This window comes from Choloepus didactylus, chromosome 4, assembly GCF_015220235.1.
Source record: "Choloepus didactylus isolate mChoDid1 chromosome 4, mChoDid1.pri, whole genome shotgun sequence".
In the NCBI taxonomy this organism is placed as follows: Eukaryota; Metazoa; Chordata; class Mammalia; order Pilosa; family Megalonychidae; genus Choloepus; species Choloepus didactylus.
Window position 1 is genome coordinate 5,248,382 of NC_051310.1, and position 27,863 is coordinate 5,276,244.

General features: G+C 48.4%; 1 protein-coding gene across 1 annotated transcript in view; it reads left to right on the top strand.

Annotated features, from left to right (window-relative positions):
* The first annotated feature begins 4,429 nt into the window (after positions 1–4,429).
* The window catches only part of LOC119532546, a 30,251-nt gene continuing 6,817 nt past the window's right edge, over positions 4,430–27,863 (top strand). The window contains exon 1 of the mRNA XM_037835006.1: positions 4,430–4,463. The gene's annotated coding sequence lies outside the window, so the exon portion shown is untranslated. The remainder of the gene's footprint in view (positions 4,464–27,863) is intronic.

Genomic DNA, 27,863 nt, shown 5'->3' on the forward strand with positions numbered 1-27,863 from the left:
TAAGCAGTCCCCAAATCCTGTGGATTATGTTGGCGCAACAGGTCAGCTGACATATGAGAAGATGCCCCACCTCACTGGTGATTAGAGAGGGGAAAATGAGCACAAGGGGGTATATTTTCACCTATCGGAACAGCAGAAAATTAAAACTCTGACAATACCAGATATCAGCTGGAGTATGGAAAATGGGAACTCTTGTGCACCCCGGTGGGAGTGTGAATTGATGCAGTTACTTTGGAGGGCAAGTTGGCACATCTTACGAAACAGAAGGACATGCCATGAACTTGCACTTCCTGGTGTGTAACAGAGAAAGTCTTACTTACTTGCATAAGGAAAAAAACTGTACAAGAATGTTCCTTGCAATATCATAGGATGGAAAACTTGAAAATAGCCTAAATGTCCAGAAACAGGAGAGTAGGGAACACATCTTGGTAATCCCAGTTAACAGGAAATACCAGGGTTAGAGGGACTAGCTGAATCAATCCCACTAGGAGGAAGCAGCCAGAAAAATCTGGAAGATTCTGCAGGATATCTGCATTTTTCTCTTCCACAAATCAGTGTCCTCAAAACACACGCAAAAAACTGCTCTAGATTAAAGGGACTCACGGGGCACGCAGCCGGTCGCAGCCCAGGGGCCTGCTGGCGCTGGGCCCAGGGGTGGACCTGCTGGGGAAGTCGTGTTCCTACTGTTTGCCAATTCCACGGGGTAGAAGCTGCAGGAGTTCCAAAGCCTCAGTGGACCTTGATGGCCTACATTTTTACCCCTTTGGTTTTGGTTCTACATATTCTTTTTTTTTTTTTTTTTTTTTTTGTAGAATATAACATATATACATAAAAGTTATAAATTTCCAAGTGCAATTTAACTAGTTAGAGAGCAAATTTCAAAGATTATTATAGATTACAATTCCACAGTGTCAGTTATTTCCTTATTATGAAATATAACACATATACAAAAAGGTAATATCTTTCAAAGTTGATTTAACTAGTAGATACATAGGAAATTTCCAAAGTTATTATGAGTTATAGTACCATAGTTTCAGTCATTTCCTTATTGTGAAATCTAACATATGTACAAAAAGGTATAGCTTTCAAATTACCATTTAACAAGTAGCTATAGAACAAATTTCAAAGGATGCTATGGGTTACAGTTCCACCATTTCAATTCTTTCCTTCTAACTATTCTAATACCCTAGCAACTAAGGAAGAGAAAATTATATAAAGATTCAGTATTCATAATGCTTTGTTAAATTCCATCTTGTCTGTTGCTCCCCCTTCCTCAGGGATGTCTAGGCAGTGACCACCCTGACCTGTTCATGTTGAAAAGGGGTATCGACTTTATGAGCAAAGGGGACACATCTAGTTGATGTTCTTGAAGAGGCTATTGCCTCTGGGTTTTGGAACTTAGCTGACATCGGAGCTCTCTGAAGGATTTAAGTTTCTGATGAATAAACTTAGGGAGCGAAACTTTTACAGAGTATGATGTTCCTATTAATTACAGTCCCTAGTATGCCATATGTAGATTTTTCCCATGTACCCTTCTGTTGTCCACTCTCTGTGCCAGTGTCTTACCTTAGAAGTATATCATGCAAGCACCTATCTTGGTTCTACATATTCTCAATTTTATTTTTTCCACTTTGTGTTATGGTGAATTTCAAAGTCACACAAAAAAGACAGAACAGAGTTTAACAGCCACGTGTCTGTCAGGTCATGTGTCCGTCAGGTCCATCAGCAACGGCCGGCTGCTCACAGGCAGCTCTGCCCTCCACCTGCCACACACCCTCCTCCCCCTCCCCCAGTTACTCTGAAGCGGTTCCAGATTTCATCATACCATTTGTCTGCAAATACTTCTTCTCTTTCTTAACATATCTCTGTAGCTCAAACACGCTCAAGGCACTTGGTACCACAGTTGAATGCACAATCAAAAATAAGTGCTTGGCCAGGCAAGGAGGTTCACCGTCCTTGATTCTATTTGACGTTATACTGGAGGTTCTAGCCAGGGCAGTTAGGTAAGAAAAACAAATAAATGACATTCAGATTGGAAAGGAAGAAGTAAAACTCTATTTGCAGATGGCATAACCTTAAATATAGAAAATCCTAAGGAATCCACTAAAAAGTTATTAGAACTATTGAGTTCAGTAAGGTTGCAGGATACAAGATCAATATACAAAAAATCAATTGTATTTCTATACAGTAACGAGCAATCTGAAAAGGAAATTAAGAAAACAATTTTAGGTACAATAGCACCATAAAGAAAAAAATACTTTGGAATAAACTTAACAAAAGAAGTGCAAGACTTGTACACTGAAAACTGCAAAACATTGAAGGACTTTAAAGAAGTCCTAAACGAAGTAAAGGCATCCCACGTTCATGGATCAGAACACTAAATGTTGTTATGATGGCACTGAATTGTATTCTTGAGAGTGGTTAAAATGGCCAATGTTATGTTATAGATACGTTGCTATAATAAAAAAAAAAATTTAAATATATTGTTAAGATGGCAGTATTCCCCAAAGCAATATAGAGAGTCAACAAAATCCCTTATCAAACAAAATCCCACAATCTTTTTGGCAGAAATTGACAACTTGATACTAAAATTTCTACAGAAACGCAAAGGGCCCAGAAAAGCCAAAGCAATCTTGAAAAAGAAGAACAAAGTTGAAGGACTCACACTTCCTGATTTCAAAAATTACTAAAAAAAAAATGATTAGCTAACATGGCTCAATTCAAAGCATCAGATTCAAGTCTCCAATTCCTTCCATCATTCATTCAAAAAGTATTTCTGAGCAGCCCCTGGGCTGGACGTCCAGGATTCCGAGTCCTACTCTCGGAGGACGGTAGTTGAACGAGTGCAGAAGTCAACAGGCAGCTCCTACGCAGGTGGGTCTGGCCTGCAGGGGGAGCACAGAGGAGCAGAGTCTTCACCCAGACTTGGGAGGTCAAGGAGGGCTTCCTGGAGGCAGTGCCAGACTGAGCCGCAAAGGTTAAGTAAGAAAGAGCCAGGGGTGGGGCTGGGGAGCATTTCAAGCAGAAAGAAGAGCTCTTCCTGGCTGGGAGTGGAGGGGGTTGGTGCCTCCGGGATTGGGGAATGGAGAGGAGATCCAGTGGCTGCAGCACTGGGGCTGGGGTGGCAGCCCTGGAAGTCTCTCACGTGGGGAAGATAAAGCAGCTGCTGGAGAGGCATGGCCTGGGAGCCTTGTTAAAGGGTTTGCATCATCCCAGCATGCGGGGAATCACCAAAGTTCTGTAGCAGAATTAGGTCCTTGAAAAGGTCTCTGGCTTCCAGGAGCCTCGCAGGGGCGAGAGGAGCCCATGGGGCAGGACGGCGGGGCCCGGAAGGGCTTGGGTGCCGAGGGGGTGAGGGGCAGGGGGCGTTGGGACCCCGGGACCCCGGGCGCGGAGCGGGAGGCAGGGACTTGGCTTGGGTCGCCACGGGCAGGAGCCGCTCGCTTGGTTGCTATGGCGATGCCTATGACGTCACACAGGTCTGCGGGCCACCTGCCTGCATTCTTGCTGCTTGACGATCACCTGGGAACAAAGTGGCCACCCCCTCCAGCAGGTGAGCCCGGAGTGACGGGCCTGTGCCCGCGCACGGGAAGCTTGGATTTTGACTTCAGCTGCTTTAATTAAGCGGGACCCCCCGGGGCCGAAGCTACCCAGGGCAGAACTTCAGTAACAACCTGCCCTACCTGTCTTCACCCTTCGGAAGGCCATTCCTGGGGTGTCCCCATGCTGAATTGGAGGCGACTTTTCTTTGCTCCCCAGGCCCCTCTCGCGGAGGTGGGAGGCGCAGGTGTGCTCAGGTGTCCGCAGGTGCACCCAACCAGGTGTGCCAGCCCGTGGCAGCGTGGCCCCACCTGTGGCTTAGCCCTGGCGTTGCTGCCCCCCAGGAGGCTGCAGGGTGCAGGGTGGCGGCGCCAGGAGGGGCTGAGCTCAACCCGCTCAGGGACAGCGTGGGGATCCCTGACCCCCACGAGGGTGGGGTCCCTGCCTCTGACACCCCCTTTTTCTTTCCCTCATGAAGAGGAACATCCCCTTCTTGGGGTTCAGGCTTGCGTGGTAGGGAGGTCCCAGGCAGGAAGAGCTTGGGAGTGGGGACCCCCGGGCAGCTGTGCCGGGGGGCAGGGTGGGAGGCTAGCTGCTGGCTGAGGGGGTCCTCTTGGAAACTGTGGGGGCTCTCTGCCCCCCTTCCTTCAAACCCACCTGGAGAATTCTAGGACACCGGCTCTCTTATCAACTGCATGCAAAGCTATAGAGTGTTTTTCAAAAATAAAATATTATTTTAACCAGCAGTGGCTCCCTTTAGAATAAATTGATTTGAATAAGAAATAAAATGCCCCTGGCCTTTGGGCTGCTGGAGGCTGTTGTGATATTTCTCTGGGGTTCCTTGGCCCTGAAGGGATGGTTTTGTTTTGGTTGTAGATCTTCCTGATGTGATGGATTCTGCGAGCTCTGCCCGTGGGTACAAGGTAAGAGGACGCTCTGTAGGGTGAAGAGGCTTTCCGTGGCCGCTGCTGGAAAGTTTCTGTCCCTTTAAAATTTGGTCAACATTGTCTTGGACGTGAGTTATGAGTTTTGGCCTTTTTTTCAGGTAACATAAAGGACAGGAAATTGCAAAATAGGGGAAAAAATGTCTTCTGTCATCCCTTTTTAATATATCTTGGGATAAGTGAATAAAGGATTGTCTGGCCAAAACAACACCAGGCATGGAATGAAGGGGTCAGTCTTAAAGATTAACATTGTTTAAAAAAAAAAGAAAAAAATTCCAAACCCATGAACTATGCCCCAAAATATAGAACCTAAGTCCACTTGGATGAACTTCACCAGATAAGGGGCAGAACATAAGTTTTTGAAGCAATCCATTAAAAAAAAGTTGTGGTAAAATTCACATAGCATAAATTCACCATTTTGACCACTTTAAAGTGTACAACTCAGTGGCCTGTGGTACATTCACAGTGCTGTGCAACCACCACCACTATCTAGTTCATCTGCAGCACCCCAAAAGGAAACTCGGCTCTTTAGGTATCCACTCCCCATTTTGCCAAACCCCCAACATCCACGAATCTATTGCCTCATCTGGAAAAGTTCATGTAAATGGAATCTCAGGACGTGTGTCCTTTTGTACCTGGCTTCTTTGACACAGCATGTTTTTGAGGTTCACCCATGTGTGGCGTGGACCAGACGTTCGTTCCCGTTGATGGCTGGTGGGTCTCCCCGCTGTGGCTGGACCACGTTGTGTGGCTCCGCTCCTCTGTGGATGGACACGGACTTCATGTCTTTCCACCTTTTGGCTCTGGTGACCAGCAGGGGCGTCCAGCCTGGTTCTGTCTGTGTGTTTAGGAAAGGGGGAGATTTCTCAGCTCCTGACGTCCCTTAGACATAGGTTTCTGCCGCCACTGAGTAAAGATTTCCCGGGGACCCACCCTGGACCAGGGCCTGGGGTTTGGCCACGATGAAGTCTCTCCCTGAAAGGTGCTCACGTCTGGGGGCGTTTTGTGTTGTGTGTCCAGAGAACGCTGAGGGGGATTGGGAGCGGTGGGTTGTCCTCTTATCCTCTGTGTGGGTTTGGATGTATAATGCCCCCCAAAACGCCATTATCTTTCATGCAATCTTGTGAGGGCAGATGTATTTGTGTTGATTAGGTTGGAGTCCTTGAGTGTTTCCATGGAGATGTGACCCACCCAACTGTAGGTGATAACTGATTTAATGTTTCCATGGAGATTTGGCCCTGCCCATTCAGGGTGGGTCTTAATTGGATCACTGGAGTACTTTAAAAAGAGCCACAAAGGCCCAGACAGAGCAACTGAGAGTGACATTTTGAAGAGGAGCTGCAGCTAAGAGAGGACAAAACACCCCAAGAGCAACATTTTGGAGAATACCACATTGGAACTGCAACCTGGGAGAAAGCAGACGCCAGCCACGTGCCTTCCCAGCTAACAGAGGTTTTCCGGACGCCAATGGCCTTTCTCCAGAGAAGGTACCCGATTGTTGATGACTTACCTTGGACACTTTATGGCCTTAAGACTGTAACTGTGTAACCTAATAAACCCCCTTTAAAAAGCCAATACATTTCTGGTGTTTTGCATAACGGCAGCATTAGCAAACCAGAACATCCTCTTATCATCAGAAATGCCACCCAATAGGACCTCTGGCTCTCCCGGGTGCCAGGTGCCTAGTCCAGGAAAGGTGTCAGCTGTCTGCAGCTTGAGCAGGATTGTGGTCTCAAGCGGGTGGAAATGAAAAGATAACAGCATCCTCGTGATGATTTCATACTGCCGGGAACCAACGGAACCTCAGTTCTCAGTTTATTTCTACTCCTTAGAAACCACTGCTGAGAAAAGGATTTTGGGAAGTCTCTTGGGCCAAACTTTATTGTAAGAAATGGATGTCTTTTCCTGAACTAGAACTGTTGATTAATTGTTGAATATTGAGTGCCAAATTTTAAAATTTGTTTTTTAGCTTTAAAGTGGAAATGCAAAATTGAGTCAAGCACTAACTCTGAACCCGAGGCTGACTTAGAGGTCAATTTAGAGGACTCTTGTTCTGAATTCTGACCTCCCCCACTCCCACCCCTGTCTCTTCTGGGTGGGGGGTGGGGTTGGAGCGTGCTGGACAGTTTCCCCTTTTCTCTGTGATCGCCCGGACTGTGGTAGCCAGGTGGCTCCAGACACTTTTTCTTCTTTTTCCAGGTCTTGAGGATAGGTCTCCTAAGCCCCTCTTTGTTTTGCATCTGCTTCCTCTCACCTTTCTCCTGGCCAGCTCCCGCCCCGCCCCCTGCCCCCTGCACTTCACCTTGGCCTTCCATTGCAGCCCCTGCCCCTTGGCTTCTCCTGCTCCAGGCAGGGACAGCAGAGCTCAGCTCTGGGTACAAACCCAGCGTCACCAGCCAGTGCCTTCACCACGCGGGAGGGGCTCAGGGGTAGAGCGACAAGGGGCAGCCTCCCAAGGGGTCAGGCGGGAGGTCAGCGGGGTCTCGGGGCAGGCGGGGCTTCCTTCCCGCCCCCCAGTCCCTGGGGCTTGAGGCTGGGCGAACTCCTGCCCCATTATCTTTTTCATTGTCCTTCCTTGTTGGCAGACATTTCATTTTTTCTCCTCTTATCCAGTGTTTTACTGATGCATGAAAACATTTTATTTACAAGGTAAATTTTTAAGTTTCCTAAGGAAGATTTGCCAAGTGTTCAACTTGTAGCGAATGTCAGATCACTACGAAACGCTGGTGGCCGATGCCCTCCCTTGTCCTCCGTTTCTGTTTTCCTGCTTGATAATCAGAGCTGTGTGACGTTGGGAGCCAGGATGGATAAGGGGCCGAACCAGGGGCTGGTTGGAAGCTGGTAACATTTACTGCTCCCTAATGTTTTCAATTTTAAAACCTCAGGTACCAGGTTATGATTTCTCAATACCTGACTGTGCCAGTTTGAATGTATTATGTCCCCCCAAACGCCATTATCTTTGGTGTAATCTTGTGTGGGGAGACCTATCAGTGTTGATTAGATTTCTTTGAGTGTTTCTTTGGAATGTGCCCCACCCAGCTGTGGGTGATGACTCTGATTGGATAATTTCCATGGAGGTGTTGCTCCATCCATTCAGGGTGGGTCTAAGTTGAGTCACTGGAGCCATATAAATGAGCTGACGGACAGAGGGAACTCAGTGCAGCTGTGATATTTTGAAGAGGAGCTACAGCCAAGAGGGACACTTTGAAGAATGCATAGGAGCTGAGAGAGTAGCTGCAGATGAGAGACATTTTGAAGACGGCCATGGAAAGTAGACTTTTGCTCTGGAGAAGCTAAGAGAGGACAAATGCCACAAGAGCAACTGAGAGTGACATTTTTGAGGAACTGCAGCCTAGAGAGGAACATCCTGGGAGAAAGCTATTTTGAAACCAGAACTTTGAAGCAGACACCAGCCACGTGCCTTCCCAGCTAAATAGAGGTTTTCCGGATACCACTGGCCATCCTCCAGTGAAGGTACCCAATTGTTGATGTCTGACTGTAACTGTGTAACCAAATAAACCCCCTTTTATAAAAGCCAATCCATTTGTGGTGTTTTGCATTCCAGCAGCATTAGCAAACTAGAACACCAACTGATGAGGTCAGTCTGTAAAAATGACTTTTTGGTGTGTCCTTGGATTGACTTCTTTTGTCATTTAAAAAAAAAACCTTTTTATTTTGAAATAGTTTGAAATTTACAGGGCAGTTACAAAACAACACAAACCCCAAACAACTCTACAAACCCCTACGCACCTACCCCAGATACCCAGATCCACCAAGTTTAACTTTTTGCCACATTTCCCATATCATTCCATCCATCCATCCAGCCACCATCCATCCATCCATCCACTTATCTATCTATCCATCCATCCATTTTTCATCCATCTACCCATCTATCCATCCATCCACTGTCCATCCATTCATCATCCATCCATCCATCTACCCATCCATCTATCCATCCACCTAGCTATCCATCCATCCACTCATCCATCGATCCATTTATCATCCATCCATCCATCATCCGCCATCCATCATCCATCATCCATCTATCCATCTATCATCTATCTATCATCTATCCACATATCAGTCCATTTTCTGAACACTTGAGTGTAGGTTGTACACATCATGCTCCTTGAGTATTTAATACTTCTGTGTACATTTCCTAAGAAACAAGGATAGATATACACTTACGTAACCACCTTAGGTTCAGTTATCAAAGTTCAAGCAATTTAACATTGATATCAAGCTTACAGTCTATATTCCAATTTTTTCATATGCCCCAGTAATGTCCCTTTGAGCCTTTTCTCCTCTCTTGTTAGATCCCATCCAGGATGCATTTAACTGTCCTTGTCTCTTTAGATGTTCTTTCTTCTTCTATTTTTAAATTGTGGGAACATACATACAACATAAACTTTCCATCTCACTCCCTCCCAAGCACACCATCCAGATTCATCACATTCACTGTGTTGCACTGCCCTCACCACCTTCCATTACTAGAACATTCCCAGCTCCCCAGAGACCCTACCCCTTTATGCATTAAGCCCCCATTTCCCCTTTCACCAGACCCTGACAACCTTTACTCTATTTCTGTCCCTAGGAGCCTGCATATTCTCGGATATTTTCTCTATAGTTCCATGGGGCTAAATCTGTAATAAATATGTAATAATCTTAATGTGCTTTGTAATTAAAAAAAAATCTGTAATCTGTAATAATCTGATTTGCTTTGATACCAACATAATTTCAATGGAATACACAAACTATTTTCCTATACCCCTCTGTCCCTCCAACTTTATGTAGGTCTTGTTTATGTCTTATGGTCCCAAACCACTGATTTCTGATTCTATTTCATGCATTTGCCTTTTCAGATCCTGCAGTAAGATAGAAATGGTGCTACAAACCAAAATACAATAGCAGTGACATTTATATTTACTCCTGTTATTACTCTGGCTGGAGATCTTTATTTCTTCCTGCAGCCATGCGGCTTTGGTCTCCTGTCTAGTGTCCTTTCCTTTGTACGTTGGCATCTCCTATAGGGCAGGTATAGTGGTGACGAGCTCCCTCAGCTTTTGTTTATTTGGGAATGTCTTAACCATCCCCACCTTCATTTTTTAAGGACCGTTTTGCCAGATATAGAATTTTTGGGTGGCAATTTTTTTGCTTCCAGCACTCAAAATGTATCTTCCTATTGCCTTCTTGCCTCCATGGTTTCTCATGAGAAATCATTTAACCTTGTTGAGGCTCCCTGGGATGTGACATGTTGCTTCTCTCCTGCGGCTTTCAGAATTCTCCATCTTTGGAGTTCAAAAGTTTGATTCTAACATGGCATGACATGGATCTATTTGGATTTATCCTTTTTGGAGTTCATTGAGTATCTTAGATGTGTATATATTCATGTCTTTCATTAAATGTGGGAAGTTTTCAGCCACTTTTTCTTTGAATATTCTCTGTCCCTTCTTTCTTCTCCTTCTGGGACTCCCACAATGCGTATATTGTTACACCTGATGGCGTCCCATGGGTTCCTCAGGCCCTGTTCACTCTTCTTCTTTCCTCCTTCTGCTCTTCTGACTGGATGATTTCAATTTCTTGTCTTCAAGTGCACCATTTCTTTCTTCTGCCACCTCCAATCTGCCGTTGAACCCACCTAGGGAATTTTAAGCGTCTGTTTTTGTGGTCTTCAGGCTCTGTTTGGTTCCTGTTCATAATTTCCATCTCTCTATCCAGGGTCTCTTTGTGTTCATCTGTCGTTTTCCTGATTTCATGTAGTTTTTTGTCCATGTTTTCCTTTAGCTCTTTGAGCATAATTAGGACCATTTTTTAAAAGTCTTTGACCAGAATGTCCCATATCTGATCCTCCTCATTGATGGTCTCTAATGCTTTAATCTTCTCCTTTGCTGGGACATCACTTCCTGTTCTTTGTATGTTTTGTAACCTTTTGTTGAAAGCTGGACATTTTGATATTTCAATGTGTTATATTTGGAATTTTGACTCTGGGGCATCTGTTCCTATTGTCATGACACCTTTCCTTACTGCCAGGAGCTAACTAACTAACTAACTAAATAAATAAATAATAAAAATAAAAAAACCGAAAAGGATAAGAAGAAAGTACCTTTCCCAGTCTTTGCAGATTGAACCATTGAATGCTCGCTGTTCTAGTTTGCTAATGCTGCAGAATGCAAAACACCAGAGATGGATAGGCTTTTGTAAAATGGGGGTTTATTTCGCTACACAGTTACAGTCTTAAGGCCACAAAGCGTCCAAGGTAACACCTCAGCGATCGGGTACCTTCACCGGAGGATGGCCAATGGCGTCCGGAAAACCTCTGCTAGCTAGGAAGGCAGCTGGCGTCTGCTCCAAAGCTCCGGCCTCAAAACGGCTTTCTCCCAGGACATTCCTCTCTAGCAAGCTTGCTCCTCTTCAAAATATCACTCCCAGCTGCACTCAGTTAGTTCCCTCTCTTTGAGTCAGCTCATTTATATAGCTCCACCGATCAGGGCCCACCCTGAATGGGCGGGGCCACGCCTCCATGGGAACATCTCATCAGAATCATCTCCCACAGCTGGGTGGGGCACATTCCAAGCAAATCCAACCAGCACCAAAAACGTTTGCCCCACACAAGACCACAAAGATAATGGCATTTGGGGGACACAATACACTCAAACCGGCACACTCGCCTTCACAGCTTATCCATACAATGGGTTTAGAGAACAGCTCCAGGCCAAAGCATAGGGGCCTCCCTGGTCCTTTCTGCACATGTGTCTTGTCTTGGGCATGCATGAGTGTCCCTAGGAATTTTTCCTTTTACACAGACATGGCTGTCCCCTTTTTCCCAGGAAAGTTGCTTCAGGGTCGTGGACCCTGCGCTGTCAGCCATCCCTTGCCCCAGGCAGTCACTTGCCTGCTTTCCCCAGCATTCTGTAGGAGCTCGGTGAACCGCCTTCTTCATGCAGGGCGAGTTCTGGAACAGCGAGTTCTTCAGGCCACACCAGACAGGTTGGGCCAGACACACACATGCTCCCAGCACATGCGCCAGAGTCACAGCTCCCTCCGGGATCTGCACTGGGAGCGTGGGGCCCGGCCGGTGAGGGTAGGGGAGGGGCCAGCCAGGGAACTTGTGCCAGTTTGAATGTATTATGTCCCCCAAACCCATTATCTTTGATGTAATTTTGTGTGCGTGGACGTTATCAGTGTTGGTTAGATTGTGATTCTTTGAGTGTCTCTTTGGAATGCGCCACACCCAGCTGTGGGTAATGACTCTGACTGGATAATTTCCATGGAAATGTTGGCCCACCCATTCAGGGTGGGTCTGAATTAAATTACTGGAGCACTACATAAGATCAGACAGAAGGAGCGAGCTTGCTACAGCCAAGAGGGACACTTTGAAGAAAGCACAGGAGCTGCAGATGAGAGGCAGTTTGAAGACGGCTGTTGAAAGCAGACTCTTGCTCCAGAGAAGCTAAGAGAGGACAAATATCCCAAGTGCAACTAAAAGTGACATTTTTGAGGAACTGCAGCCTAGAGAGGAACGTCCTGGGAGAAACCCATTTTGAAACCAGAACTTTGGAGCAGACGCCAGCCACGTGCCTTCCCAGCTAACAGAGGTTTTCCGGACACCATTGGCCATCCTCCAGTGAAGGTACCCAATTGCCGATGTGTTACCTTGGACACTTTATGGCCTTAAGACTGTAACTGTGTAACCAAATAAACCCCCTTTTATAAAAGCCAATCCATTTCTGTTTTTTTGCATTCCGGCAGCATTAGCAAACTAGAACAGATTTTGGTACCGAGATTGGGGTGCTGGTGCTGCTGAGTTTGCAAATACCAAACATGTTGGAGTGGCTTTTCAAATGGATAAGGGGAAGATTCTGGAAGAATTGTGAGGAGCTTGATAGAAAAGGCCAAAACTGCTTTAAAGAGACTGTTTGTGGAAATATGAACTCTAAAGATACTTCTGACGAGGCCTTGAACAGAAATGGTGAATGTGTTGTTGTAAACTGGAAGAAAGGTGATCCCTGTTTTAAAGTGGCACAGAATTTGGCAAAATTGAGTCCTGGTGTCAGATGGAAGGAAGAATTTGAAAGTGACAACCTGGAATACTTAGCTGAGGAGATCTCCAGACTACGTGTGGAGGATGTACCCTGGCTTCTGCTTGCAGCTTATAGTAAAATGCGAGTGGAGAGAGATAAACTTAGAACTGAACTCTTGGGTTCAAAGAAACCAGAAGCTGATGGCTTGGAAAATTACGAGCTTCCGGGGGGTGGAATCCCAGAAGCTACAGCCCACTGTGAGGATGTAACCAAACATGGAACCCAGCCGCCATTTCAGTACAAGCCAAGATTGTAAAAGAAGTTAAGCAGAAAGGATCTGTGGAAAGTCCTATTGTCTGACGGCTTTGACCCCCATGTACTTCACGCGAAGCCAACAGAATTTTTGTGAGATCTTTACAGACAGAGCCATTGCCAGTCTGGACTGGAGGAGACAGACAAGTAACAAATTGAAGGAAAAATTTCCTCAAACACAGAACCACGGCAGTTGAGGTCTGGAGTCAAGAGGTCTCGGGCTGGGATAGCAGAGAAGCCCACATGCATGGAAAGGGTGAGTTTGCCCCGGAGGTCAAGGGCAGGCCTTCCACCTCGAAGCTCAGGGAATGCTCTGCCACCCCAGGTCCCAAAGATGGTGGAGCACATTCCCAGGGAATTGGGGAGAGCCTGGCTTCTACCCCACTGTTCTGAAGGGGTTGAGCATGTGGAAGATGGAAGGGAATCCAGGTGCTGCCCCCATGTTTGAGGAGGGTGGGGCCGAGAAGGTGGTCTCCCCAGTGTGTGGATATATTGGAGCACTCACCACAGCATTTGGAGAGGAAAGGGCTGCTGCAAAGGCCCTTAGGAAGGGTTAGACTCCTGCTCTCTCAAGCCCCAAGGACACAACGTCATTCTGTAAATGACTCTCGGGCTTTGAAATCTAATGGAGTTTGTCCTGCCGGTTTTAGGAACTATTTTGGTCCTGTTAACCCTGTTTTCCTTACTGTTTCTCCTTATGGCAGTGGAAATGTTTATCCTATAAATGTCCCTCCGTTATATATTGGAAGCGCATTACTTGTTCTAAGCTCACAGATCCACAGCTAAAGGAGAATTATGCCTTAGGACTGACCACACCTATAATTGATTTTGATGGGATCTTGTACTTAACTATTGTTACTGAAATGATTTAAGTTTCTGTGATATTGTTGTGGGATGAACGTATTTTGTATATGGAACGATAATGTCATTTTGGAGTCCAGGGGGTGGAATGTGCCAGTTTGAATGTATTATGTCCCCCAAATGCCATTACCTTTGATGTAATCTTGTGTGGGCAGACCTGTCAGTGTTGATTAGATTGTAATTCTTTGAGTGTTTCCATGGAGATGCGCCCCACCCAACTGTGGGTGATGACTCTGATTGGATAATTTCCATGGAGGTGTTGGCCCGCCCATTCAGGGTGGGTTTGAATTAAATTACTGGAGCACTATATAAGATCAGACAGAAGGAGCAAGCTGCTATAGCCAAGAGGGACACTTTGAAGAAAGCACAGGAGCTGCAGATGAGAGAGTTTGAAGACAGCCATTGAAAGCAGACTCTTGCTCCGGAGAAGCTGAGAGAGGACAAATATTCCAAGTGCAACTAAGGGTGACATTTTTGAGAAACTGCAGCCTAGAGAGGAACATCCTGGGAGAAAGCCATTTTGAAACCGGAACTTTGGAGCAGACGCCAGCCACGTGCCTTCCCAGCTAACAGAGGTTTTCCGGACGCCATTGGCCATCCTCCAGTGAAGGTACACGATTGCTGATGTGTTACCTTGGACACTTTATGGCCTTAAGACTGTAACTGTGTAACCAAATAAACCCCCTTTTATAAAAGCCAGTCCGTCTCTGGTGTTTTGCATTCCGGCAGCATTAGCAAACTAGAACAGACCTTCAGGTCCTACCACGTTTCAGACAACTTTCTCTTGATTTATTACTGCAGCGTTTTAACTGTTTTCTGGAGCTTGAGAAAGGTGTTTCTGCCAGTTCTTGCTGGTTGTTCTAGCTTTTGTGGGGGTCAGAGCCCTGGGACTCTCACTCCACCGTCTTGAATGGGGTTGTGCCCTGGGGGTGATTTTTTAAAAAAATATATAACAGTTTTTGTGTGTTTGTAGTCTCTCATAATGCATTCTAGATCTCACATATAGCACTGAAGGATGCTTTTGCACCTTAAGTGATTGAAGCTCTGGGACACATGAATTCAGGATGACTTCCGGGGCCGCAGCTGGTGCTTGGCTGTTTGTTTCAGACCCCGCTCCCAGACCAGGCTGGCATCCCTGTCATTCTCCACAAGTAAACGGTGTCATAATCTGCCCTTACTCTTTTCAACTCCTAGTGGAAAGAACAGACTTTCTTTAAGGCAGTGTTACTTTTCTCAGAGTGCCAACCCTGTACTTAACAGCGTGTGAGTTCCCCAGGCTGCCACAGCAGATCACCACAAACGCGCTGGCTAGAAACAGCAGAGATTTATCCCCTCTCAGTTCTGGAGCCCAGAACCCCGAAATCAAGATGCCTTCGGGCCACGCTTCCTCCTGGCTCTAGAGCAGCACCCACCTGCTTCCTCCTTGCGCCCCACGGTGGCATCCCTTGGTGGTCCTTGGCTCGCAAGCACGCGGGCCCCAGGCTCTGCCTCTGGCTTCGGCCCTCTCTCCCTGCTGGGGTCTCCCAAGGGTGCCAGTTATTGGATTGAGTTTCCACCCTAAACCCGGGATGGGTCAGGACTTGAACTTGTCCTTTGGGGCCTCTGTGGGACCCACTCCACAAGACCCCTGGGAGAGCCCTGGACAAGACGCTCCCATCAGAGAAGAAAACCCACGCGGCTCCTTTCCCTGAGGATGTGACGCGCTTATGTCAGTTGTCCTGGTGTGGATATCCTAGCGGCAGGTCCCTACCGGCCTTGTGAGTCTTTGGGTGGCCGTGGGGTGTTCAAGGGAAGTGTGCATCTTGGAGCAGCCTGGGAATAACAAGCACACACAGGACGACGTGTGCATAGCAGCCCGAGCTCGCCTCGTCCATCGGCCCTCACCCCGACACCCATTTTGCAGATGAGGAAGCTGGGAGAAGGTCCTTCGTCTGCTGAAGTCCGGCAGCTGGTGGGCGGCAGAGCGGACGTGGCCCGGGCAGTCCGGTGCTGGAGCCTGTCCCCAGCTCTCCGGCCTCCCAGGGCGGCTCCACAGTGTCCACTGGGGGTCTCGGGGTGCTGGGGCAATAGGAGGGGCATGTGCTGGAGGAAGATGAGTTTGGCTGGGACATACCAGGGGAGAGGTCTCTGTGGAAAGGGCGTGCATGCAGTTGCTCAGTAAACATTTATTGAACACCGACTGTGTGCTGGGCAGTGTGCTTTGGGGATACATCTGTGGACAAAGCAACAAAACTCCCAGCCACGGAGTGTACGGTCAGCTGGAGAACAAAGGAGACAAATGAGGCTGGGGTGGGGGTTGGAGTGTGAGGCAGGGGCCCCAGGAAGGCCCCTTGGGAGGGTGGCCTTCGAGGACAGAGCTGGTGGACGTGAGGGGACAGGCAGGTGCTGTCCGGGGAAAGAGCCTTCTGGGGAGGCGCAGTGGAGGCTGGGCCCCGGGTTGGGGGGTGCTGATGCCCGGAACTGCAGGAGGAGCAGAGGGGGCCGGGGAGGGGGCCGGAGGGGCTGAGAAGGCCTGGGGGGGCTGGGGGGGCTCTGGCCTTTTCGGGAGCGTGGGAGTCTCAGAGGGAGGCTGGGCTGTGGTCTAGCTAAAGCCTTTGCTTGGTTTTTTTAAATATTTTTTTGTGTGTAGTAAAATATAACATAAATTCCCCATTTTAATCACTTTCAAATGTGCAATTCAGTGCTATGAAGGACACTCAGTGTTTTGTGCCACCATCACCACCAGCCATTTCTGGAACTTTCCATCACCCCAAGCAGAAGCTCTGCACCCCGTGAGCCCCAGCCTGGTGAACTGTCTTTAGCTGCCAGCGATGGCTGTTCCTGCTCTGGTCATTTCCTTTCAGTGAGATCGAACCCTATTTGCCCCTTGAGTCTGGCTTATCTCACCCCGAGGTCCTCCGGTGCCTCTGGGCTGGGCTGGGGGATCTCAGAGGCCCCAGGGCCGGGCCAGCCGCTGGGTTCCCGATGTTTCCAGGAGAAGCAGCAGCCCCTGCTCCTCGCCTGGGTGGGAGGAAAGCAGAGCCGAAGGTGGTGTCACGGTTTTTTAGCTGGAGCCAAAGAGGAAGGGGTCCATCCCACCCCCGGCTGGGGTGGTTGAGGGTGGGCCGGGGTGGGGTGGCACGAGGTCGGGCAGGGCCACCGTGGGCAGTGGGTGGTGGGGCCGTGGGGAGCCGGCAGACCCTGCTGGTTAGCAGGACACCCCCACGGGCTGGGACTCGGGTGAAGCTGAGACGTGGTGGCTGTTGGCGCAGTGCTGGCTGTTGAGCCTCTCTGGGATGAGATGATGGCGCCCACAGCAGAGGGGGGATCCATGTGGTGCTTTCCCAGCTCCAGACCCACCCAGAGGCGCCATCCGTCCCCCTGCCCCAGTCCCCAACAGGTGAGGCCAGGTGAGGCCAGGACTCAGGGCCTTATGGGGCCTTAGATGCTCCTTGCAATGATCCGAGGCGGGGCCTGGCTCAGCCCCCCGGGCCGTGGCTGGAGATGGGATAGCAGCTGCAGCCCCTTGGGGTGCAGGCCATTCCCTGGCGGGGGTGGGGGACAGTGTGGGGTCGGTGGAGGCCCCGGCTCTGCTCTGGGCCTGAGGGGTGGGCGTGGGGGAGTGGGAGGAGGCCACAGAAGATGACACCCTGAATGGGTCATTTAAGGAACAGGACCCGAGGGCAGGTGAGGTTTGGTGACAGGAAGCCAAGTTCCCGGGTGGGGAGCAGGGGCGGGCGGCCCGGCAGAGCTGCTGAAGCTTCCGTGTCAGGGCGACGGCAGTAGTGACAGAGCTCAGAGACTCCCCCAGATCAGCATGCTGCGGGGTGTCTGCTGTGACCACCGAGGACACTGCCTAGTGGGGGGAGTCCCTAGGGGTTCGTGAGCCCTTTTCACCCCTTCCTGAGAAGGTCCCAGAGCAAGGGGAGCCCAAGAACCCTGAGGAGGGGACTCTGTGGGGATTGGGGGCACAGAACCCGGCCACAGGGGAGTGGTTAGATCTGGCTTCAGCCTTGGAGTATCCTTAGCCTCAGTTTCCCCAGTTGTAAAGAGGAGCCAGTGCTTTCCTACAAGCATCTACCTATTAACTGATTTCCCACTAGGCACCAAGAACAGGGCTAGAGGACAGATATCCTAAGGTCTCACTTAGACAGAGTGTTCCGGTTTGCTAATGCTGCTGGAATGCAAAACACCAGAGATGGATTGGCTTTTATAAAGGGGGTTTATTTGGTTACACACTTACAGGCTTAAGGCCATAAAGTGTCCAAGGTAACACATCAGCAATCGTGTACCTTCACTGGAGGATGGCCAATGGTGTCCAGAAAACCTCTGTCAGCTGGGAAGGCACGTGGCTGGCGTCTGCTCCAGAGTTCTGGTTTCAAAACGGCTTTCTCCCAGGACGTTCCTCTCTAGGCTGCAGTTCTTCAAAAATGTCACTCTTAGTTGCTGTTGGAGCATTTGTCGTCTCTTAGCTTCTCTGGAGAAAAAGTCTGCTTTCAAAGGCCATCTCCAAAATGTCTCTGTGAGCTGAAGCTCCTCTCTCAGTTCCTGTGCATTCTTCAAAGTGTCCCTCTTGGCTGTAGCAAGCTCGCTCCTTCTGCCTGAGCTTATATAGTGCTCCAGTAATTTAATTCAGACCCACCCTGAATGGGTGGGGCAACACCTCCATGGAAATTATCCAACCAAATGTCTTGTCCACAGTTGATTGAATCACATCTTCATGGAAACGCTCAAAGGATTCCAAAATCTAATCAGCACTAACGTCTGCCCGCACAAGATTGCATCAAAGATAATGGCATTTGGGGGACATAATACATTCAAACCAGCACACAGAGTAAGTAGAACAAGCAAACTCACAGCCTGAGAACCCGGAACAGAAGTCTCCCGCCTGGGGGGGTTAACGCGGTCGTCGCACAGTTTCTACTCAGCTGATGGGGAGGTTTGGGAATGGACAGTGGCCCAACATTGCGAGCGTAACCGACTGCACTGAATTTCATATCTGAATGTGGCTAAAAGGGGAGACTTCAGATTGTATATCTGTTACTGGACTAAAAATTAAAAAACTAAACAAAACCCCAGGGCTGTAACACAGTGAGCCCTAACGTAAACCATGGACCGGAGTGGATAACGCAATCATAATCATCATCTGTCCTCGGTAGTAACCAATGGACCACGCTGGTGCAAGGAGTTCATAATACGGAATTTGGTCTTTTCTTCAGGATTGTTCTGTAAACCTTCAACTTCTCTAATAATAATAATTTAAAAAAACCTGAAGACCAACAGCGGTACTGGCCGCTGAGCAGGCCGCATTTCGTTTAACCCCCCAAAGTTGCTGGTGCTAGTGGTGGTTTACACGAGAGACGAGCAGGGGAGTGGGCTCCGGTGCGCCCGGCCACCTCGAGGGGCTCATGGAGGGAGCACAGAGTGCTTCAGGGGCAAAGTGCCCTTGGAGGTGGGGTCCCCATAAACGCAGAGGCTCCGTTATCCGAGCAGGGACAAGCCTGAGCCGGGACGTCCCCCTCTGTCTGTGGGAGATGCTGGTGGTTGGACAAGGATAAAAGGAGCCGGGGGGTGGGCAAGGGATGGTGAAAGTGGGGCACGGCGGCCTTGGGGATGAGGAACTTACTATATTTATTATACATCATTTAATAGCTTTCTTTTTAACCGTGTGCACAGAATGCCTTTTGATTAAAGTGTACAGGCTGGGGGTGGACTGCCCACCACCACTCAGATCCCCTGCGGAAAAGTGACTGGGCTGGAAGGACCCGGGAGAGGAGCGACATCGCCAGGTGATGGAAAAGCCAGGGGCCCCGAGGATTGCCAGCCCCCCACAGGCCCAGTCCCGGGGTCCGTGCCTGGTGCTGCTGTGGTGAGGTTGGGGGTCGTGCTGCCCACCGGCTGCCCTGGCCGGAGCGGTCACCCTGGACGCCTGGTGACAGCGTCGCTCAGATGCAGGAGGAGACCCCAGGGCCGGCGTGGAGTCCTCCTACCTGGGAGGGTGCTCCCTTCTCACCTGCTCACTCGGGGCGCCTGGGGAAGGCAGCGGCCTGGCCCGGCCTGGGAGCTGCGGAAGGAGCACCTGCCCGGGAACGAGGGGCTCGGCCTCTGCTGCCCAGTCCCTCCCGAGACCCTCTCCTGGCCACCGTGCCAGCTGGGGCTGGGACGACAGCTCTGGGCCGCGGCGCGATGGGGACACCGTGGGCTCTGGCAGGCCTTCCCGGGGTGCCGAGTCCCTGTCGCAGTTGCCGCCTCTGCCCTGACAGTGGCCGGTAGGTGGCCGGGTGCCAAGGACCTGTGTCTGGAGAAGAGGCCACCTGAGGGGCCCGGGCACTGTGGCTGCCAGACAGAGGGCACTGCTGAATGGCGGCCTGCTGGGCTGCCCGGGGCACATCGGAGTCCAGTGGCTCCGGCGTGATGCAGGGAAGGCAGCACGTGTCCCCTTACTGGGAGGGGGACTGGGCCTTCTGCCCCAGCCTGGGGACATCCCTTGCCTCCCCAGCCCCTGAGGTACCCACTCCCTGCCGCTGACCCGCTGGGGATCGGCTGTCATTCTCTCAGGCCTCCTCACCTTGCCCGCAGCTCCCCCCGCCTGTGCCACCTCGTACCTCCCGAGCCCCCCGGTGGCCCCCTGGGACCCCGCCCTGAGCACCCGCCCAGGGCTCCACCTGTGCTGCCCGCTGTGCCCACTTGGACCCCAGGGCCCCTCTGTCTCTAGTCCCCGCCACAGACCCGAAAACCAGGCGTCTGGCTGAAACGCGTCCTTCACACCCAAACATGGCGTGTGTGCTCTGTGCCGGAGCCCCTTACCCGGCTGAGGTGGGAAGGGCCTGCAGGAATGGGGGGACGTACGTCGAGGCGACTCAGCCAACCTGCAGCCAGGACGGCCGCTCCTGAGGGGACGCTGCCAGCAGGGGTCCTTTTGCAGCCTCAGATCTCCCGGCCCCTCCAGGTCGGGGAGTCGGTGCGAGTTAAGCAAAGCGGGGGCTGCCTGAGGGTGAGGGGGCAACCCCTGGGTCCCCGAGAACCAGATGTTCAGCCACACCCTGGCAAGTCACCCTGACCGAGGCCGACTGGTATTTTTGAGAAAGCACAGCCGGCAGGAGGAATCCTGGTTTTGGTTCCAAACGACAGGATCCCAACTCTAGCTTGCTTCGTTCTCATGAGGGCATTAGGGAGTCAGGGGGGCCACCCCTTCTCTTGCCGGGGCTCTGTCTCTGCACCCTTCTCTCTTTCTCTGGGTCCTCCTCTGTCCCCATATCTTTCTGTCTCTCTGGATCTTTCTGCATCTCCGCCTCTCTCACCCTTTGTCACTGTTTCTCCGCAGCTCTGCTGCTCTCTGTCTCCGAGTGTCACTTCCTGTTTCCCATCACCTCCCGTCTTGTCCGGCCACACTGTGCGCAGTGCCGCCACCGTGCCTGGGCCTCGGCCGGCCGCGTATGGGGACGTGCACACCCTCTGCCCACGGGAAGGAGACGAACGCGGCCTGGGTTTACAGGTCCTTGAGGTATCGGAAGTGACTCCCCAGCCCAGAGCTGTCCACACCCACCCCGAGGGCACCCCAGCTGCCAGCGCCCCTCTCAGTGGAGGGGAGAAAGGGGCACTCTGTTCCGGTTTGCTAATGCTGTGGAATGCAAAACACCAGAGATGGATCGGCTTTTATAAAGGGGGTTTATTTGTCTACACAGTTACAGTCTTAAGGCCATAAAGTGTCCAAGGTAACACATCGGCAATCGGGTACCTTCACTGGAGGATGGCCAGTGGTGTCCGGAAAACCTCTGTCAGCTGGGAAGGCACGTGGCTGGTGTCTGCTGACCCTGGGTTGTGTTCCAGCTCCTCTCTCACTCCTGTGTGTTCTTCAAAATGTTGCTCTTGGGGTGTTTGTCCTCTCTTAGCTGCTCTGGAGCAAAAGTCTGTTTTCAATGGCTGTCTTCAAAATGTCTCTTAGTTGCTAAGAGGTCTGTCTGTGAACTCCTTTATACAACTCCAGCGATCCAATTAACACCCACCGTGAAATTATCCAATCAAACCTTACAATCAAATCACAGTTGATTGAGTCACATCTCCATGCAAACACTCAAAGGATTCCAATTGAATCAACACTAATACATCTGCCCCCACAAGATTGTCTCAACAAATATGGCCTTTTCTGGAGGACACAATGTATGTACAAAGCGGCAAATTCTGTTTCTCTGTATCAGGGGCCCCTCGAGACCAGAGCCCAGCCCCCTCGGCTCTGGGCCCTCGTGGGAGCACAAGCTCACAGCCGCTCCGGCCGTGTCTCACCCGACGGCACAACTGAGCCGGGGTTCCTGGGACAGACTCCCCTGTCTGTGGGCAGAGGGATCTGTCAATCCTGATGACGGTCTCTGCCCGGGGTTAGGGGCGTCCCACTCTGGGTCCCTCCGGTGCGGGCCAAGCCCTGAGGCCGGCCTCCTCCTCCGCCTCGGGGCTCAGCCACTAAGGGGTGCTCAGGCCCCTGTCCCCCGTCCTCACCCACACACTGGACCCGAGGAGCCTGTGGCAGGCCTGGGTGCAGTCAGAGTGGGGAGCGGGTTCGCTGCGCCCCCCGTCTCAGGTCACCAGGCAGGACCACTGGGGCGTGAGGCAGATGCTCACTTGTCCGAACCTGCCCAGAGCAGGACGCCCGGTGGATCCCCGGGTTTTGTGCCGAGGCTCGTCTTCCTCGGGGGGGCATCGTCGCCACCCAGGAGTCAAGGGGTGTGACCCCCTGGGGAAGTGGGGAGCCCTGTGCTGGCTGGCCTGGGGCGCCCTCTTTGCTTTGGATCCTGTAAAGGAAGGAGGCAGGGCTGGAGAAGGAGCCAGGCTCAGCGTTTCAGGCAACGTTGAAATCTGATTTTCCTGCATGAAACATTAGCCCTGTTATGGCTGAGTGGTGGAGTAGAATGTAGGATGTGTTTACAGTGTAACACTGTCAGACTGCCTTCCTGCTGGAAGATTCCTTCTCCACGGCAGGGCCAAAGTCTTCTCTTCCTTCCAGTGACAGTTTCATAGAAACAAATATTTCACCTCTAGATTTCACTGGGTAACATAATATTGAATGGGCAATTAAGATAACAAGAACATCCTTTATAAATAAGTTTGCTAAGAAAAGAACTGAGTCTTATTAGGCATAAAACTTGGAGAACAGTGAATGGTTTCCCAGAGGAGAGCCTACCCGTCGGAGCATTTGCCCTTCAGTTGAAAATATCAGGCAGTTCATCTTCCAGAGCCAGGGGTGCACTCCGATATCCACAAGCTCCTGTACATTTCCCGGCCTTCTCTGCTGCTAGGTTGGGGCAAGTGACTGGAATTCACTAATGAAACTTATAAGTTGTGTCTGCTCTGTCTGTACATCACCGTGGAGGTGATGATGTCTGAGATGTGGGAAAAATCATCTGAGTCTCTTAATGACGGAAACAGAGCTAGGCCACTGGGGTTTGCCTTTTACTGAGGATTAATAGGTTACTGCATCATAATCCTGCCCGTCCTGACTATCATGGGATGTTTAACTAAAGGAAGAGAATTCATAAGTTAATAGGGTAAATCAATTGAGTTGATGGAAGTTCATTTATCCGAACATTTGTTTATTTGTTTTCTTTCATTAGAATATATATGTATTTCCAGTGAAAACAAAAGGAAACAAAAAGTCCATTAACTTGGTGCCGGTCAGTTGGCCTAAAAATGTGGGGTCAGGCTGACTGCGTGAGCAGAGCTGGGGCTTGGTAAAGAGGGGTGATCGGGTGCCCCCACCTGCCGTCATTTCACTTTTTTTGGTACTTTTATGTAAACTCAGCTGGAGCGAGAGCTAAGGAATGAATGCCCAGGATACATTCCTTCAGAGATCAAAATTAAGTTGGTTTGTGGCAGGCTACAAGATCAGCACGCATAAATCAGTCACATTCCTGCACTCAAGTAATGAGCAACAGGACGAGGAAATCAAGAAAAAAATTCCATTTACAATAGCAACCAAAAGAATGAAGTATTTAGGAATAAATTTAACCAAGGCCAGAAAAGACCTATACAAAGAAAACTACAAGAAACTGCTAAAAGACATTGAACAGGACCTAAAAAAATAGAACATACAGTGTTCATGGATTGGAAGACTAAATATAATTAAGATGTCAATTCTACCTAAACTGATTTATAGATTCAATGCAATACCAATTAAAATCCCAACAACTTACTTTGCAGAAATAGAAAAACCAACAACCAAATTTATTTGGAAGGGCAAGGTGCCCCAAATAGTCACAAATATCTTGAAAAAGAGGAACGAAGTGGGAGGGTTCATACTACCTGACTTTGAAACATTACACAGGTACAGGTCTCAAAAGAGCATGGTACTGGCATAAGGATAAATATACTGATCAATGAAATCGAATTGAATGTTCAGAAATAGACTCTCGCATCTATGGACAATTGATCATTGATAAGGCAGTCAAGCCAAAGCAACTGGGACAGAGCAGACTCTTCAATAAATGGTATTTGGAGAACTGGATATCCATTTCCAAAATAATGAAACAGGACTCCTGTCTCACACCTTATACAAAAATTAACTCAAAATGGATCAAAGACCTAAACATTTGCACTAAGACCATAAGACTTTTAGAAGAAAATGTAGGGAATTATCTTAAGGATCTTGTGTTAAGAGGTGGTTTCCTAAACCTTACATCCAAAGAGCGTGCAGTGAAAGAAAAAATAGATAAATGGGATCTCCTCAAAATTAAACACTTTTGTACATCAAAGGACTTTGTCAGAAAAGTAAAACGGCAGCCTATGCAACAGGAGACAATATTTGGAAGCCACGTATCAGATAAGGGTTTAATATCCAGAATATATAAAGAGATCCTACAACTCAACAACAGAAAGACAAACAACCCAATCTAAAAATGGGCAAAAGACATGGATAGATACTTTTCTGAAGAAGACATACAAATGGCTCAAAAACATGTGAAAAGATGCTCAACTTCACTAGCTATTAGGGAAATTCAAATCAAAATCACAATGAGATATCATCTTACACCTACCAGAATGGCATTATCAAAAAAACCAAAAAAAAAAAAAAAAAAAACAAAAACACAAGAAATTGAAAGTGCTGGAGAGGATGTGGAGAAACAGGCACACTCATTCACTGCTGGTGGGAATGTAGAAGGGTGCAGCCACTCTGGAAGACAGTGTGGGGGTTCCTCAGGAACTGCCATATGATCCAGCATATTCATTACTAGATATATACTCAGAGGAACTGAAAGTTAAGACACAGACATTTGTAAACCAAGGTTTATTGCAGCATTATTCACGGTTGCCAAGAGATGGAAACAGCACAAATGTCCATCGATGGACGAGTGAATAAACAAACTGTGGTATATACACATGATGAAATATTATGCAGCTGTAAGACAGAACAAAGACATGGAACATATAATAACCTAGATGAACCTTGAGGATGTCATGTTGAAGTTAACCAGAAACAAAAGGATAAATGCTGTATGGTCTCACTAATGTGAACTAACATTAATGAGCAAACTTTGAGAGTTAAAGCTGAGAACACCGGCTACCAGGAGATAGAAAGTGGGTAGAGATCGGGCATTTGATGCTGAAGGACTACAGAATGTTCAGCAGGATTGACTGTATAGATCCAGAAGTGGATAGCACAATATTGTGTGATGGTAGCACAATATTGTAAGTGCACTGAACAAAGATGTCTGTGAGTAAAGCTGAAAGAGATGGGCTAGGGGCAAGCATGACACCAGAAGGAAAGATAGATGATAAAGACTGGGACTGTATAACTTTGTAAAACCTAGAGTGGTCAATGATGGTGACTCAATGTATAAATATAAAAATGTTTTTACATGTGGGAGAACAAATGAATGTCAACTTTGTGAGATGTTGAAAAAGGGATGGTATTTGGGAAAAAACATAATCAAAGCAAACTGGAGTCTATTCCATTAAATGTAACAAAGGCAATATACCAAAGCTGAATGTGTATGAGAGGGGGATGTAAGGGAGGGATATGGGATTCTTGGTAGTGGTATTGCTGTCTGACCCTACTATTATATTGTATTGTATGGTATTTTAATTTTTTTAATCTTTAAAAATTTCATTTTGAATTAATGAATATGTTCAAGTGCTGATAGTGGTGATAAATGTACAAGTATATGACGATACTGTGCACAATTGATTGTACACTGTGGACGACTGTATGGTATGTGAAGATATCTCTATAAAATTGCAGGGAAAAATGTAAACAGAGGGATACAAGTGCTGGAGAAAGCATGGAGAGAGGGATGCACCTATTTACTGTTGGTGGGGAATAGAATGGTGTAGCATTTCTGGAAGACAGTGTGGTGGTTCCACAAGAAGCTGAGTGTTATAAGGTCCTGCAACCTCATTATGGGGTATTTACTTGGAAGATCTGGCAGCAGGGACAGGAATAGACATTTATTTGCACACTGGTGTTTATGGCAGCAGTGTTCATGATTTGTAAAGGATGGAGGTGGCCTAAGAGCACATCGACTGATGAACGGAATGGTGAACTGTGGTGTGTGCGTACAATGGAATATTAAGCAGCTGCAAGAAGAAATGAGGCTGTGAGACACGCAGCGAGGTGAATGGATCTTGAGGACAGCATTTTGAGTGAAGTACCCCAGAAATGAAAAGGCAAACATTATAATGCCTCACTAATATGGACTAACTACAAAGTGTAAACTCTGAGGATTGAATCTTAGGGCACAGCTTATCGGGGGAATGCTTATTGTAATGGTCCCTAGATTGTAAGCTCTTACGGCAGTCACATCTATTCCCGACTTGTAATGTTTATCTCTAAATCCTGAGATGCTGAGCTCCTTGTGCATAACCTGATTGGTGTTTGAAACTTTGGGTATCTGTGTGACACCTGAGACTTGGAGCTAGAGCTCGGCAGCTATGAATGCCAGTATTACCCCATATGACTACTGTTGAAAGAGCTGAAAAAGAGTTCAGACTTCAACTAGAGATATGAATGAAGCGGATCTGGTTAGGACTAAGGCAAATCAGGCCAAAGGGTAAAGGATGATACTGACTGGGTTTTAAAATTACAACTTCTGTGTGAGACCAAGGGAAGAGATGTTTATTTGGTTCAGGATCTATATTTTCTGCAGCATGCTAAATAATTTAACTTGTATGGTCAGTTTATTCAAACACCATAATTATGTGGAACTTTGAATAGGTAGTGAGATCTGGTAGGTTTGTATAGGTTAGGGTGAAATTCCAATACATCCCAAAGTAATTTGAGAAGAGAATAAGGACATATTTGCAGGGCCCCCTGAGGAACTGGGTAAAAATACAGAAACGTTGGACTTCCTCACCTGGGTTGTTACTGGTGTTCTTGCAAATGTTGAGGACTGACAGTTTGGTAGGATGAGCCCTTGATGTTGGGTCTTGCCCTTGTGAAGCTTGTTGCTGCAAAGGAGATGCTGAGCCCACTTATAATTGTGCCTAAGCATCTCCCCTAGAGAACCTCTTTTGTTGCTCAGTTGTGGCCTCTCTCTTCAAGCCCACTCAGCAGGTGAATTCACTGCCCTCCCCCATGTGGGACCTGACTCCCAGGGGTGCAAATCTCCCTGGCAACATGGGCTATGACTCCCGGGGATGAATCTGGACCCGGAATTGTGGGATTGAGAAAATCTTGACCAAAAGGGGGAAGTGAAATGAAACAAAATAAAGTTTCAGTGGCTGAGAGATTTTAAATGGAGTCGAGAGGTCACTCTGGAGGGCATTCTTATGCACTATAAAGATATCCCTTTTTAGTTTTTAGTGATTGGAATAGCTAGAAGAAAGTATCTGAAACTATAGAACTGCAACCCAGTAGCCTTGACTTGTGAAGACGATTGTGTAACTATGTAGCTTACAAGGGGTGACAGTGTGATTGTGAAAGCCCTGTGGATCGCACTCCTTTTTTTCCAGTGTATGGACAGATGAGTAGAAAAATGGGGACAAAAACTAAATGAAAAATGAGGTGGGATGGGGAGATGAGTATTTTGGTGTTCTTTTTTAACTTTTATTTTATTTTATTTTATTACTTTTGGAGTAAGGAAAATGTTCAAAAGTTGATTCGGGTGATGAATGTACAACTGTGTGTTGGTACTGTGAATAGCTGAGTGTGCAGTGTGGATGACTGCAGGGTATGTGAATATATCTCAGTAAAACTGTATAAAAAATTAAGTAGGTTTAA